The sequence below is a fragment of the Adiantum capillus-veneris genome, chromosome 21 (genome assembly GCF_014529385.1).
Source record: "Adiantum capillus-veneris isolate H3 chromosome 21, ASM1452938v2, whole genome shotgun sequence".
In the NCBI taxonomy this organism is placed as follows: domain Eukaryota; kingdom Viridiplantae; phylum Streptophyta; class Polypodiopsida; order Polypodiales; family Pteridaceae; genus Adiantum; species Adiantum capillus-veneris.
The window spans coordinates 5,132,733-5,146,915 of NC_140951.1; positions in this window are offsets into that span (position 1 = coordinate 5,132,733).

Here is a 14,183-nt window from a genome sequence, read left to right on the forward strand (position 1 = left end):
CAAAATGGGATTTCGGAAAGGATGAACAGGACAATCATGGAACGAGCACGAAGCATGCGACTACATGTAGGCCTACCGCTTGAGCTTTGGGCAGAAGCTGTAAGTACGTCTGTGTGCTTAATCAATCGGTCACCCTCAACGGCATTGGATGGGGGAGTTCCAGAAGAGGCATGGACAGGTAAACCGGTGAATTATGCATTTCTCAAAGTGTTCGGGTGTGAGGCTTTCATGCACATAGATATAAGCCTAAGATCAAAGTTAGATGCAAAGTCCAAAAAGTGTTTCTTCATTGGCTATGGAGAAGGAGACTTTGGGTATCGCCTATGGAATCCTGAAGATGGTAAAATCTTAAGGAGTAGGGATGTAATTTTTAACGAACAAAATATGTACAAAGATTACTTGGAAAGAAAACAAACAAAAGAAACAGGTGATGAGTACATGGAGCTTGAGGACGGTGAAGACTCAAGGACTGCAAACGGTGACAATGTGCAACAACGTCAACCAAATGAGGAGCCTCAACCTATTCCCCAAAGATCTACAAGAGCAAGTAGACCTCCTGAAAGGTTTTCTCCTTCCTTCAACCATCTCTTGATCTCACTACAAGAGGTTATGTGCTCTTGTGACGCTCTTAGCGACGGAAATACACTGGGTTTTTATAACCCCCGGCGTCGCTATAAGCGTCGCTAAAAGCGTCGCTACGAGAGCGTCGCTATATGCGTCGCTATAGGCGTCGCTATAGGCGTCGCTATATAGCGACGCTTATAGCGATGCTTATAGCGACGCTCTCACAGAAGAGTATAGCGACGCATATAGCGACGCTACAGAGCCATAAATAGCGACGCTTATAGCGACGCCTGAGAGAATATTTTTTTGGTGGCAGGGCATTGAATGCCCTGCCACCCATCAACCATATTGTACTTGATTCACTTTTTAAAAAAAGTGCAAAGGTAAATAATAGACCCAAAATAGTCACCCACAAGACGCATTGTTTGCAAAATTGACAATTGTACACATCATAGACAAACTGAATTGATTGGCAAATGTAATAATGACAATTGTACAACATCATAGGCATAAAGAATTGATTGGCAAAAGGAATTGCGGTGACAAATGTAATAATATACATGGTTCAAAAAGACGTATAAAATCCGTCTCATGATACATAAGCTATGAGAAACCCTAAACTAATGCTATCTAGCTACGGCTAAACTGACGTCGTCTAATCAGACGTCTCATCGCGTCCAAGCGGCGTATCTGTCGGATTCTGCAAAAAAAGACAATAAGACAGTTTTCAGTAAGTATAAACATATAACGACATTTATAAAACAATACAAAAAATAAAAAAGAGTAAACCGTAATACTAACCATGCCGCTGCGAGAACTGAGAATGTCCATCAGGGCGTTTAAGCCCTTCCTGCCTGCGTACTCGCGCTCGTACGGTGTGGGATCACGTCCTGTCATCGACCACTGTCAAAACATACAAAGATTTCATTATGTTAGAACTAAAAAACTCATAAACCCTAAACTATCGAACATGCATAAAGAGCAATGTGAAAAGACTTACAAAATCGGCCTCAAATGATGCCCATCCACCGCTCCCCAAGTGGTGCGAGCTCCCTGCCTCTACTCGCGCTCTGGCTGCATCTTTTTGTTGCTTCCACTTGTCGGGATTCTCGCGCGCTGCTTTCTTCGCATTCTTCCAATCTTCTTTGGCCAGCCAATCTGGCCTATTCCACCCATTCTTGATTGCTTTTTGCACTTCGGAACGCTTGTGTTTGCAGTATTCGCGCATTCGAATCTTCATCAGGTCTTCATTGAAGCGCTGATCCCGTGTTGGAACGGGAAACTCATCATGAAGTATGCTGATGACTCTGTTTTTTAAATCACTTGGTACTTCACTCCATTTGTTTAGTATATAGTGTCTAAACAGCTGAGAGCAAAGACCACGCATGCGCGAGATCACCTTCTTGCCGTCATCATCCATGATGATGCCGCCGCTGATGTCGACGGAGTAAGGCAAGCCCTCTGGCCGGTGACGCGTGAACCTGGGTGTCCCGGCAGGGGTCTCTAGCGGCGTGTCGATGGGGGTACGGACGTCAGGTGTCTCCACCGGCGTCTGGGCCCCGAAGCGAGGAGTGTCGAGTGGGGTGGCTCCTGGCGGAGTAGGTAGAGGTGTGTAGCTTCTAGGAACAGTCAGTCGTGCAAAACCTGGCGTAGACGGCGATGCTGTGGCTGGTGTGGGGGCGGGCAAAGAAGGGGAGGGTAAAGAGCCTTGTCGAACACGAGGCGGTGTGGAGGCATCGGTGGCGGAATCCCCACAACAACCGCCACCGCCACCACTAGAGCGCCGGTGTCTAGAAGAGTGTGACGCTCGTCTCGTCGACGCCGAAGCTTCGGAGCGCGCCGAATGCTCCGAAAGAGAGGGAGATGCGGATGGTGTAGGAACGCGCGATGATGCGCCAGAGCGATGACGCTCCACGTACCACTGTCTCTGCTGCGGTGACAAAGAAGAAAGAAACTCCTCATCATCCATACCTGCATTAAACACACGAATATTTAAACTTAATATTGAATGAATAGAGTAGACAATGACGCAAATACCATTAAATACAATGACGTAATGACGCATATAAATACAATGACGCAATGAATCGAGTGGTAGAAGAGGCAAGTCGAAAACTCAGAATTTTCAATCAAAAGAGCTAGAGCTTTTACAGCACGGAGCAAAATTGTTCAAATACAATATTTGTGGCTTTAAGAGATCTCTCTCTCATCCTCGCATAACTCAGCATAACTTCCTATATCTATATAGAGCTCTCCGTTTAAACACATATCCTCTGTTTCATTTTGTAGCTCCTCTGCATGCACCCCATATAGAGCAGTAGCATCTTGATGCTCGTCTGGCACCACCGCAGCGGCTTCTGATTGAGCATCTTCTCTGATCTCCTCCATTGATGTCGTTGTGATTGGCACATGGTAGCCTTCATACGTCCTTGCACTACGAGGGGCTACCTCTATGACGTACCACCAGTTTGATGTAGACTTTGTAGGATGAAATACTACCTGCCAGAGCCACATAACTTACATGAGAGCTTTCAAGCACATAACTTGTAAAAGGGGGATGTTAACTATTTATATACTTACTTGTTCACAATGCTCGGGTAGTACGAAAGTGTCTCTTAGGTCAGTCCATTTCTTAGTAGAATCCACCTCAAGAAAACCAGACTCTCCTCTACGCACAGTAGCGTTTCGACCCTCCATGATTATCTTGAACCATTGCACGTCGAACAAGTCGACAAAAAATCCTCTGTAATCGATCCTCAAAATCTCTTGCAGCGTGCCGAAGTAAGTGAGTTCCGCCACCACGGGATCTGCATCAGAGGAACGTCGTCGACTAGACTGTTCAAATTTTGCCATGATTCCACAATCTTGAGTAAAACGCTTTTTGTCGATTCGTTCCACCCTAAAATGTCGACCTTTACACCATGCTGCTGTGTATGACTTATACTACAACGAACAAAGATTATGAGTGGCCGTTCAAACGTTTATAAATAAAGTCACTTGCTAGTCGTACATTGCAAACTTACCTTGGTCGCGCAACCCCGAGAGTACTCCCACTCTTCTTCAGTCACTTCGTCACCGCATTGTTGTGCGCTTTTCAATTGGTTGTGCAACCATCTTAAGCTCATGAAGGTTGGTAGGCTCTCCAGAACCGCTGGATAGTGCATCGGTGGTCGTCTTCCCCGTCTCCACTCGATTCGTGCCCTTTGTCGCTCTTGCTTTGCATCCTCATATTGTGAAATCCACTTTTGCATCACTGGATTGTGAAGCATACAAAATCGGTTGATTTTAGCCTCTAGATCTTCCGTCATCTTCTTCTCAACACCGAGATTGCACATGACAATCCCAGATATGCGCTCATCATCTATGGTTCGCCATAGCGTATCCCGGGATTTATCAAATCCGTCTAACCACTCTCCAATGTACACTAGGGACTCTGATACCAACCAACCTTCTGCCATGCTACCCTCCGGACGTGCCTTTTGACGCACATATCCCTTAAGCGTTTTCATGAAACGCTCTAAGAAGAACATCCATCTGGAATGAACTGTGCCAGCTATTTCCACCTCATCAACTATGTGAATAAGAAGATGCACCTGAATGGTTAGCATTGTAGTAGGAAAATGTTTCTCAAACATGCACACAAGCTCCGCAGCATTTAGTTTGGCGAATGGTATGGAGTCTACGTCGATCTCCTTTTGTGAGATCCATTGCACCAGCTTTGCAAGTTTGTAGATTGTGTTACGGATGTCGAGAGACAAACATCCCTCAATGGCAACCGGTAAAATAAATTGTAAAGTATGTGCAGCAATGATATTAAAGTCCACATTTTATGCAATGATATTAAAGTCCACTATGAACGTACCTGACACATTTTATGCCAATCGTGTGACTTCAAACCGGTAAGCTTTCCTTCTTTAGTAAGCATTCCGTCGTCCTGTGTGTCGGCTCATATCCACCACCTCTATGCCAATCCACAATTGTTGTAGCTCTTCCAATAGTGGACGAAGATACACATCCATATTCCCCACTTTATATCGCCCTGGCACAATCAAGCTTAGCCATAGGTGCCCCTTCTTCGTAGTCAACCACGGGGGAATGTTGTAGTTGACGATGACAACGGGCCATACACTGTAAGATGTTGATCTTTGACCAAATGGATTTACGCCATCCATAGCCAGGCCTAAGCGCAAATTTCGAGCTTCCCTGGCAAAATCCGACCATGTTCCATCTATATGTTTCCAGGCTGCGCAATCTGCAGGAATTCGTAGCACACCATCCGAAGATTTATTCTCCTCATGCCATGATGCTAGGGCGGCCATGGACTTACATTCGAAGAAATGCTTGATGCGAGGAAGCAAAGGAAAATGTCGCAAAACCTTTTGTGGAATTTTTGTCCCGTGGAGATCTACTCGATATCTTTCGGAATCACATTTCGGACACTTCTCCATGTCTGTGTATTCCCCTCTGAAAAGAATGCAGTCATTAGGACAAGCGTGGATAGAATTGTAATCCATCCCCAAGTTTCGCAAAATCTTTCTTGCTTCATCTCGGGAATCTGGCATCACATTGTCAGCTGGTAGAATGTGCTCTTTCAGCAATCTACACAACATAAAAATATGATACAGTCGTGTAAAAATCTATCAGATCATTATACACCATGAGTTCTATTAAAGTAAACTAATTGTAATAGATCACCTGAAAAGCGCTGTGACGCTAGTGTCACTCCATCCAAACTTTGCCTGCATGTTGAGAAGAACCAGGAGTGCTTTCAATCTAGACATACGTGCTCCATTATACAATGATGTATCGGCTTCACTTTTCATATCATCATAGATAAGCCTTTCTGAATCCATGATCGTCTCGATCATTTCATCAATCTCGGGCTCAAACATTGCCTCGTTGGGAATGTGCTCTGCATGATCATCCCCCGAGCTGTCAGAGGCTACATCTTGTGGCCTCACATATGCTGCTTGACCAAAGCGCCTGCGAATACGTCTATTGGGTTGCAAGATTGCTGCTTGTTGGCCAGCGTCAGAGTCCGACGAGTTATAATTGGCAACAACTCGATCTATAATAGATGGATCGAACTCGCCAAATTCACGAACGTGCTGCAAAGAAACACGTCTTGTCCGTCGCACAGCATGCTTGCATTGATTACAAGGACATAAGACCCTCGTTGAGAGATAGGTGTTTCGGTTGGACGGTCCCACATCCTCGTCGCTACTCATAATGAGGATAAAAAACTTATAACCTAGACAACAAATTTAATATTCTATTGGCATTCTTCATCTTATCTCTCTCTCTCTCTCTCTCTCTCTCTCTCTCTCTCTCTCTCTCTCTCTCTCTCTTACCTCACATTCTCTAGTCATGTCCAATCCCCGCACACCTCGGTCTAGAGGTGCACGGAGATCAGAACCACCGGGTTATAATCTCGTCTTTATTGGTCAATACCTATATTTGTGGGTACAAGAAATCTAGACACCCACGTCTACATGATACTGCATGTAGTGGACAAAATCCCTTTGCCTCTTCTCTAGCTGTAGCACTTCACTTCATCTTAACATCTTTTCACAGTAGATCTTTTCACTGTTCGTCTAACTCTAAACCCTAAACCGTAAGTAATTCTTGCGTGGACTCGATCTAACGTAAATAAGCGTAAATCTAAATAAACGTAAATCTAACTAAAAATAAAGCTAAATCTAATTTAACGTAAGTCTAATGACTAGAGGTTGTCTAGATGGTCATTGTGTCGGGGATGTAGTGACTCTTGCCGCCCTGAAGATCCACCTTCTTCCCTATCTTCTGAAGACATTTCACCAGTACTTTTGGATCGACGGAGCCCACTATGAGTGAAGGCAGCAATACCCTATATTCCATTGAGGGCTTTCTTCACCCGCTTCATGCAGGCATCGCAGTCTATGGAGACCCGCATCTAATCTAATATAACATAAATCTAAATCTAGCTTAAATAAATGTAAATCTAGTTAAAAATAAACCTAAATCTAATTTAATGTAAGTCTACATATAACCTAATCTTTAACGTCTTTTAAAATAGTTTCCTACGACGTTATAACTCTCTTCTTCCTGTGTGTGTGCGCGTGTGCCAATAAAAAGAGATAAATGGTATAACCTTTCTATCACTCATGCCAAGTATGATAGATTGATTATGCCATTTCTCTCTTGAATAATAGGTCTTCAGTTCAACTCCTCGTCGGCTAGATCTTTAGGTCTTTTAATTTTAATTAGTTTCCTACGACGCTCCCTTAGTTTCTCTTTCTTTCTCTCTCAATGTGTGTGCGTTTTTTTGGATCGTATGCATGTTTTCTTTCTCTTTTCCTCTCTCAATGTGTGCGTTTTTTGTTTATGCATGTTCTCTCTCTCTTTTCCTCTCTCAATGCGTGCGTTTTTTGTTTATGCATGCTCTCTCTCTCTTTTTCTCTCTCAATGTGTGTGTGCATTCTTTGTTTATGTATGTGTGCGTTTTTGCACTCTCTCTCTCTCTCTCTCTCTCTCTCTCTCTCTCTCTCTCTCTCTCTCTCTCAAAAACACTATATGTGTGTGTGTATGTGTGTGTGTGTGAGAGAGAGCGCGATGGAGAGAGAAAGAGGGGAAGGGAACATGAGAATGAGGAGAGAGAAGGAGCATACCTGGCTCTCCTTCCTCTCCTCGTGTGTGTGTGTGTGTGTGTGTGTGTGTAAAAGAAAAAGAGAGAGAGAGAGAGAGAGAGAGAGTGAGGGAGAGCGTTACCTGCTCTTTGCTTGAGGGCGCCGAAAAACTCAGATCTGAGATCTGAGTTTTTGGGCGCGCTCGGTTATTTTTTTTACCCCAGTGAGCGTCGCTATGAGCGTCGCTATAAGCGTCGCAAATTTCTTTGTAAATTTGCGACGCTCATAGCGACGCTTATAGCGACGCTCATAGCGACGCCGGGATTTTTTTTTTTGAGCGTCGCTGTGTGAGCGTCGCTAATGTGAAGAGCCTCTTGTAGTGTCTCAGATTCTGGAGAGCCCGAATCATATGAAGAAGCTATGCAACATGAATCCAAAGAAGAATGGACGAAGAGCATGCAAGTGGAGATGGGTTGACTACATCGCAACCAAACATGGGATTTGGTTTAGTTGCCTAAAGGTAAGCGGGCACTTCAAAACAAATGGGTGTACAAGCTAAAGGAAGAAGAAGGTGGGAAGAAAAGGTACAAGTCTAGGCTTGTGGTAAAAGGTTTTTCTCAAAAGAAAGGTATTGACTTCAATGAAATATTTTCTCCTGTTGTAAAAATGAACTCAATTAGGCTTGTCTTAAGCCTTGTGGATGCTCATGATCTAAATCTCGAGCAAATGGATGTAAATACGGCATTCCCTCACGGTGACTTAGAGGAGGAAATATACATGCTTCAACCAAAGGGGTATGAAGTAAAAGGTAAGGAGAAAATGGTTTGCAGATTAAAGAAGAGCTTGTATGGTTTAAAGCAAGCATCAAGACAATGGTACTTGAAGTTTGATCGATGGATGTTGGATCATGGATTCACAAGATGCAACTCGGATCACTGCGTCTACACGAAGAATTTGGGAGATGGGAAATTCATCATCCTAATGTTGTATGTTGATGACATGTTGATTGCAAGTGCTAACATGCAGGACATCAAAGACCTAAAAGAGGAGCTGTCCAAATCTTTTTCAATGAAAGATTTAGGTGCTGCAAAGAGGATACTTGGTATGAAAATATCAAGGGACAGGACAAAGAAGACAATAAAGCTATCTCAAGAAGATTACATCAAGAAGGTACTAGAAAGGTTTGCAATGCAAAATGCAAAACCCGTTTCTACACCTTTGGCTGGTCATTTTAAACTAACGAAGGATATGTGTCCAAAGACACAAGAGGAGATAGCCTATATGTCTAAAGTTCCATATGCTGTAGCGGTAGGTTCTTTAATGTATGCTATGGTCTGGACAAGGCCAGACATTGCACATGCAGTGGGAGTTGTGAGTAGGTTCATGGACAACCCAGGTAAAGAGCATTGGCAAGCTGTGAAGTGGATACTTAGGTATCTAAAAGGGACAACAACAAATGCTTTGTATTTTGGAGGAACTGATATTTTTCTAGAGGGGTATGCTGATGCAAATATGGCAGGTGACAAAGATACTCGAAGGAGCACTAATGGCTATGTGTTCACGGTTGGAGGCACAGCAATAAGCTGGGCTTCAAAGCTGCAGAAAGTGGTTTCACTTTCTACCACGGAAGCAGAGTATGTAGCAATGACGGAGGCAAGCAAAGAAATTCTGTGGCTTCACAGATTCTTAGAAGAGCTTGGATTCAAACAAGACAATTGTGTCTTGTACAGTGATAGCCAAAGCGCTATCCATCTTGCGAAGAAATCAACCTTTCATTCAAGGAAAAAGCACATTGAGGTGAGATATCACTTCATACGCACTCTTTTGGAAGAGGGACAGCTAAAGCTAGGAAAGGTGCATACAAGTGAAAATCCTGCAGACATGTTTACAAAGGTGGTCAACAAGGAGAAGTTGAGCTTTTGCTCATCTTCAATCGGCATTCAAGGATAAGAAGCCAGCATGGAAAGCAGTCACAGGTTTGGTTTGGAGATCAGTCTCCAAGTGGGAGATTGTTAAGTATGGAGCCTGATTTACCCTTGTAATTTTCTGTGGTAAAAGCGCACATTTGTAAGGCCCCCATTATGAGGAGAAGCCATCGTGCGTGAAGGAAAAACACTCACCGGAAACCAAAATTTTCACGGACAAGAATCAGGGGCAACTTTAGAGGCCTCGGAGGCGGAGGCCCCCGAGACTTTTTTTTTCGCCGGAATATTATGGCCGGACGGCAGCCGAAAAGTGGTCGAAAAACAACCGGTCGGTTGGCCGGTGGCCGGTAGTCAATGGCCGATGGCCGGTGGTCGGAAGTCAATGGCCGGTGGCCGAATTCAAAAGCGGACTTGTCTTCTCAAGGGCGGCCACACATGGGCGGATTGGAGGGTCCGATTTGGACTTATTCGCACAAGGGCGGCTACACATGGCTGTCTCTCATAAGAGAGGGCAGCCCTTTTGGCCTATAAAAGGAGGCCATTTTTACACACATTTCATAGTGTGAAGTTGATGCAACAAGGTGAGTGTGAGGTGGTGAGAGTGAAGCAATGCGGGAGCTCCATTAAGGGTATAGTCCCTTTGTAAATTACTTCTTGTTTTGAAGTACGAAATCCATTGAGTGGCTGCTTTCCCGTGGACGTAGCCCACATTGGGTGAACTGTAAAGAATGAGGATGCAAGAGAGCTACACAAGACAAGCACAAAGCACACAGAGATGGAAAGCTTCTTCTTCTTCTTCACAGAAAAGAGAGTACAAAATGACTAAGTGCTAAAGCTGAAAAGTAGCACATATGTACATGCGGTCACTAAGTGTGAACTCGCTAGAAGTGTATTAGGCTGGCACTATAAGTGTAGTCCAGCTGTAGAATCACTGGCAGAGATCCTCCGTGTCGGTCACCTAACGCGCCAGTGAGTAAATGCCGTAAGCGGCCAAGACCCGTAGTGGATGCCAGCTCAAGGTGTAGAGCTCGACATCTCAACACTCCCCCTCGAGCTCTGCATGTCGCAGAGTCCAAGCATAGTCCGGAAACGTCGAAGCTTCTCAGCTCCGAGGGCCTTGGTAAAGATATCCGCTATCTGCTCCTCTGTGCTGACGTAGACCAAGTCGATGTCGCCCACCAACACTCGCTCTCGAACGTAGTGGTAATGGACCTCTATGTGTTTGGTCCTGGCATGGAACACTGGGTTCCTAGCCAATTGCATGCTGCTGAGGTTGTCACAATGGATGAAAATCTGCTGGTCCACCTACACTCCCAAGTCCTCAAGTAATGTGCGTAGCCAAGCTACCTCACACGCCGCAACTGCTGCACCTCTGTACTCGGCCTCTGTGCTCGATAAAGCAACCGTAGGCTGCTTTTTGCTGCTCCAAGTAACAGCAGCACTCCCAAAAGAGAACATGAAGCCACTCGTAGATCTCCTATCAACAATGCTACCTGCCCAATCTGCATCTGTATACCCATACAATGCTAATGGTGCATCTGCTGCATAGAACAATGCGTAGTCAAGAGTACCTTGCACATACCTAAGTGTGCATCGTACTCCATCCAAATGTGGCTTCCTCGGAAGTTGCATGAACTGACTCTCCAAGCCTACTGTGTAGCTCAAGTCTGGCCTCGTGATAGTCAAGTAGATTAGACTACCCACAATCTTCCTGTACATGTTGACATCCTCAACAACATCACCCTTCTCTGCACTCAGCTTTGCATTCACATCCAAGAGAATAGAAATTGGCTTACAATCAGCCATACCATACTTTGACAACATGTCCAAAGCATACTGTCTTTGTGATAGCCATACACCCTCTGGAGTCCTGATCACTTCAATGCCAAGAAAGTAGCGCAACTCGCCCAAATCTTTCATTTCAAACTCCTGTTTGAGAAGACCCTTCACATTGTCAATCTCCATAGCATTGTCACCAACAATAATAAGGTCATCTACATATATGGTAATGACCACAATCCCCACATCACTCTCACGTACATAGAGTGAATGATCAGCATGAGCTCTCCTAAAACCAATACTGACAAGATACTTGGCAATCCTGTCATACCATGCTCTAGAGCCCTGCTTCAAACCATACAAAGCTTTGAGAAGTCTGCATACATAATCTGGGTAACCTGGATTGACATAACCAGGTGGCTGATCCATATACACTTCCTCTTGCAACTCACCATTCAAGAAGGCATTCTTTACATCCATTTGATGCATAATCCATCCTCTAGATGCAGCCACTGCTATGACAACTCTCACAGTCGTCATCTTTGCCACTGGAGCAAAGGTCTCCTCATAGTCTATGCCATACGTCTGTGCATAACCCTTTGCGACCAGCCTTGCCTTGTGACGCTCAATGTTACCATCAGCCTTATGCTTGGTTTTATACACCCATTTACAGCCAATAGCTTTCTTGCCACTTGGCAATGGCACCAACTCCCATGTGTCATTTGCTTCCAATGCAGCCATCTCTTCATTCATTGCATCATCCCAATGCACATTTCCAACTGCATCCTCAAAACATGTGGGCTCCACATCCTGTATCACCTTAGCCATGTAGGCTTGGTGATGCACTAGATACCCATCATAAGTCAATTTCTGAACTGGATTTCTGACTCTATTAGATCTGCGCGGTCCTGGGTCGCGGTCCTGGGTCACTCCTTTGCCCTCTAGCATCTTCTTGTACTTTCCTTACACCAGGTGTCCTGACAGCCGGAATTCCAAATTCCTCATCAAGACTTTGTTCAGAACCATCTGAATCCATGTCTACATGTGAAAAACTTGATGATGCATCAACCATAAAGGGAGGTTCATCAACCTTTTCCTTTCCTTTTCGTGATACATTCCCTGTACCTGTTGGTGGAGTAACCTGCGTACGTAGTCTACCATTCCATGGTTTCTCAACAGAGCCACGAGAAGAGGACTCTTATGGTCCACTCAAAACCTGTGACTGTGGCCTCACATTTTGTACAACCACATCATCTTTTACATCAGCCCCAATAGTGCCATGTGCATTACTGTACCAGCTGCTCATCTCATCAAAGACTACATCTCTGCTCACTCGTAATTCTCGTGTAGTAGGATTGTAGCACCTGTACCCCTTTTGTTCAAGGGAATATCCCACAAGAATACATTTCTCTGCTTTAGGATCCAATTTCCTACGCAACTCATCTGGTACATGCACGTTAGCTATGCAGCCAAACACTTTCAAGTGTGCCAAATCAGGCTTTGTACCTGTAAACTTTTCCTCAGGTGTTACATCATGCACCACAGCTGTAGGTGTCCTGTTCATAATGTACACAGCTGTATTTACGGCTTCAGCCCAGAAATGATGAGGCATGTTCTTCTCATTCATCAATGCACGTGCAACCTCTGCAATGTGCCTGTTTTTCCTTTCTGCGACCCCATTCTGTTGTGGAGTATATCTGCATGTAAACTGCCTGTGTATACCATGCATTCGCAGAAAATCTGAAAAATCATTGGAGAAGTACTCTCCCCCTCCATCTGACCTCAATGTCTTGATTTGCATATCTGTCTCCTTCTCAATCATGACTTTGAAGTCTTGAAAGTGACCAAACACTTCACTTTTGTTACGCATGAAGTAGACCCATACTTTCCTTGTATGGTCATCAATGAAAGAGACATAATACCTGCAACCATGTATACTTGCAGTATCGGTTGGACCCCAAACATCTGTGTGCACCACCTCAAGTGGCCTTTTACATACATTGCGCTCATGTGGAAATGAGCCCTTTGACTGTTTTCCAAACTGGCATGCTGCACACACTTTATGCATACCATCCACCTTGAATTTGGGCAAACCTTTTACAATCTGTTTTGATTGCATGCTGTGCAATCTCTGCTCATTGACATGGCCAATGCGTTTGTGCCAAATGTCAACATCAGCCACAACACCTGTGCCCTGTGCAAATAATGCAGCTTTTACCTCAGGCATGTCTACATTCAGCGTAAACATTCTGCCCACACATTTGCCCTCTGTGATCAGCTTACAGCCATTCTGGAAATCTCCTACATAACAGCCATTTGGATTGAAGCGAACCTGCAAACCTTGCTCAACCATTTGTCCAACAGAAACAAGATTCTTTGTAATGTTTGAGACATGAAGTACATCTGCTAAGTACTTTGATTTCCCACTCTTCGTATTTAGAGGTATGTCCCCTACATGAGCAATGGGGTGAGCTGTGTCATCTCCTGTCTGCACATAGCCTGACACATCTGGTTTGCGCATATCTCTAAACCACTCTCCACGAGACGTCATGTGATTAGAGGCACCTGAATCCACATACCAAACATCATCTTGGGTGGAATTATCTGCAGTCATTGTATTCATTACATGCTGCATAACAAACATGCGCTCGTTTTTGTTGTCATGTGCATCTCTGCTAGTAGATGCATAGTTGCCCTGTTCTCTCTTTCTACTTTCTTTTCCCTTTGGACAGTCACGTGACATGTGACCTCTTTCACCACAAGTCCAACATTCTCTACTATCTGGAGTATGTTGTTGCCTGCTTGATCCTGCACCACGACCTCTTTGACTCCCCCTGCCTTGAGACTGGTTTCCCCTGCCACCTGTATTGTTTTGATTTGATTGACCTTCCAGAAATTGGCCCCTGCAACCCCTTGGGCCTTGACCACGACCTATACCTCTACCTCTGTTGGAGTTAGAATAGAAGGCCTGTTCAGAATTATTTCTGCCATGAGAAGAAGATGTGTCAAGGTTCTTCTCCTCAAGAATAAGCATAGAAATCAAATCTTGGAACACGGGGATGTCATCTCTTGTATTCATGGAAGACCTGAAATGTACATACTCATCTCCTAGACCATCCAAGCATGCACGGACAATGTCATCATCTTCCACTGAGACTTTAATAGATCCAAGAGCCTCAATGATACTCTTGATCTTCAAGGCATAATCATTGATTGAGAGGTTGTTCCTCTTAACCTGATTTAGCTCCGACTTTAGTTGAAGCTTCCTGGCCTTGGTGTTCACCTCGAACACTCTTCCTAAGTTTCTCCA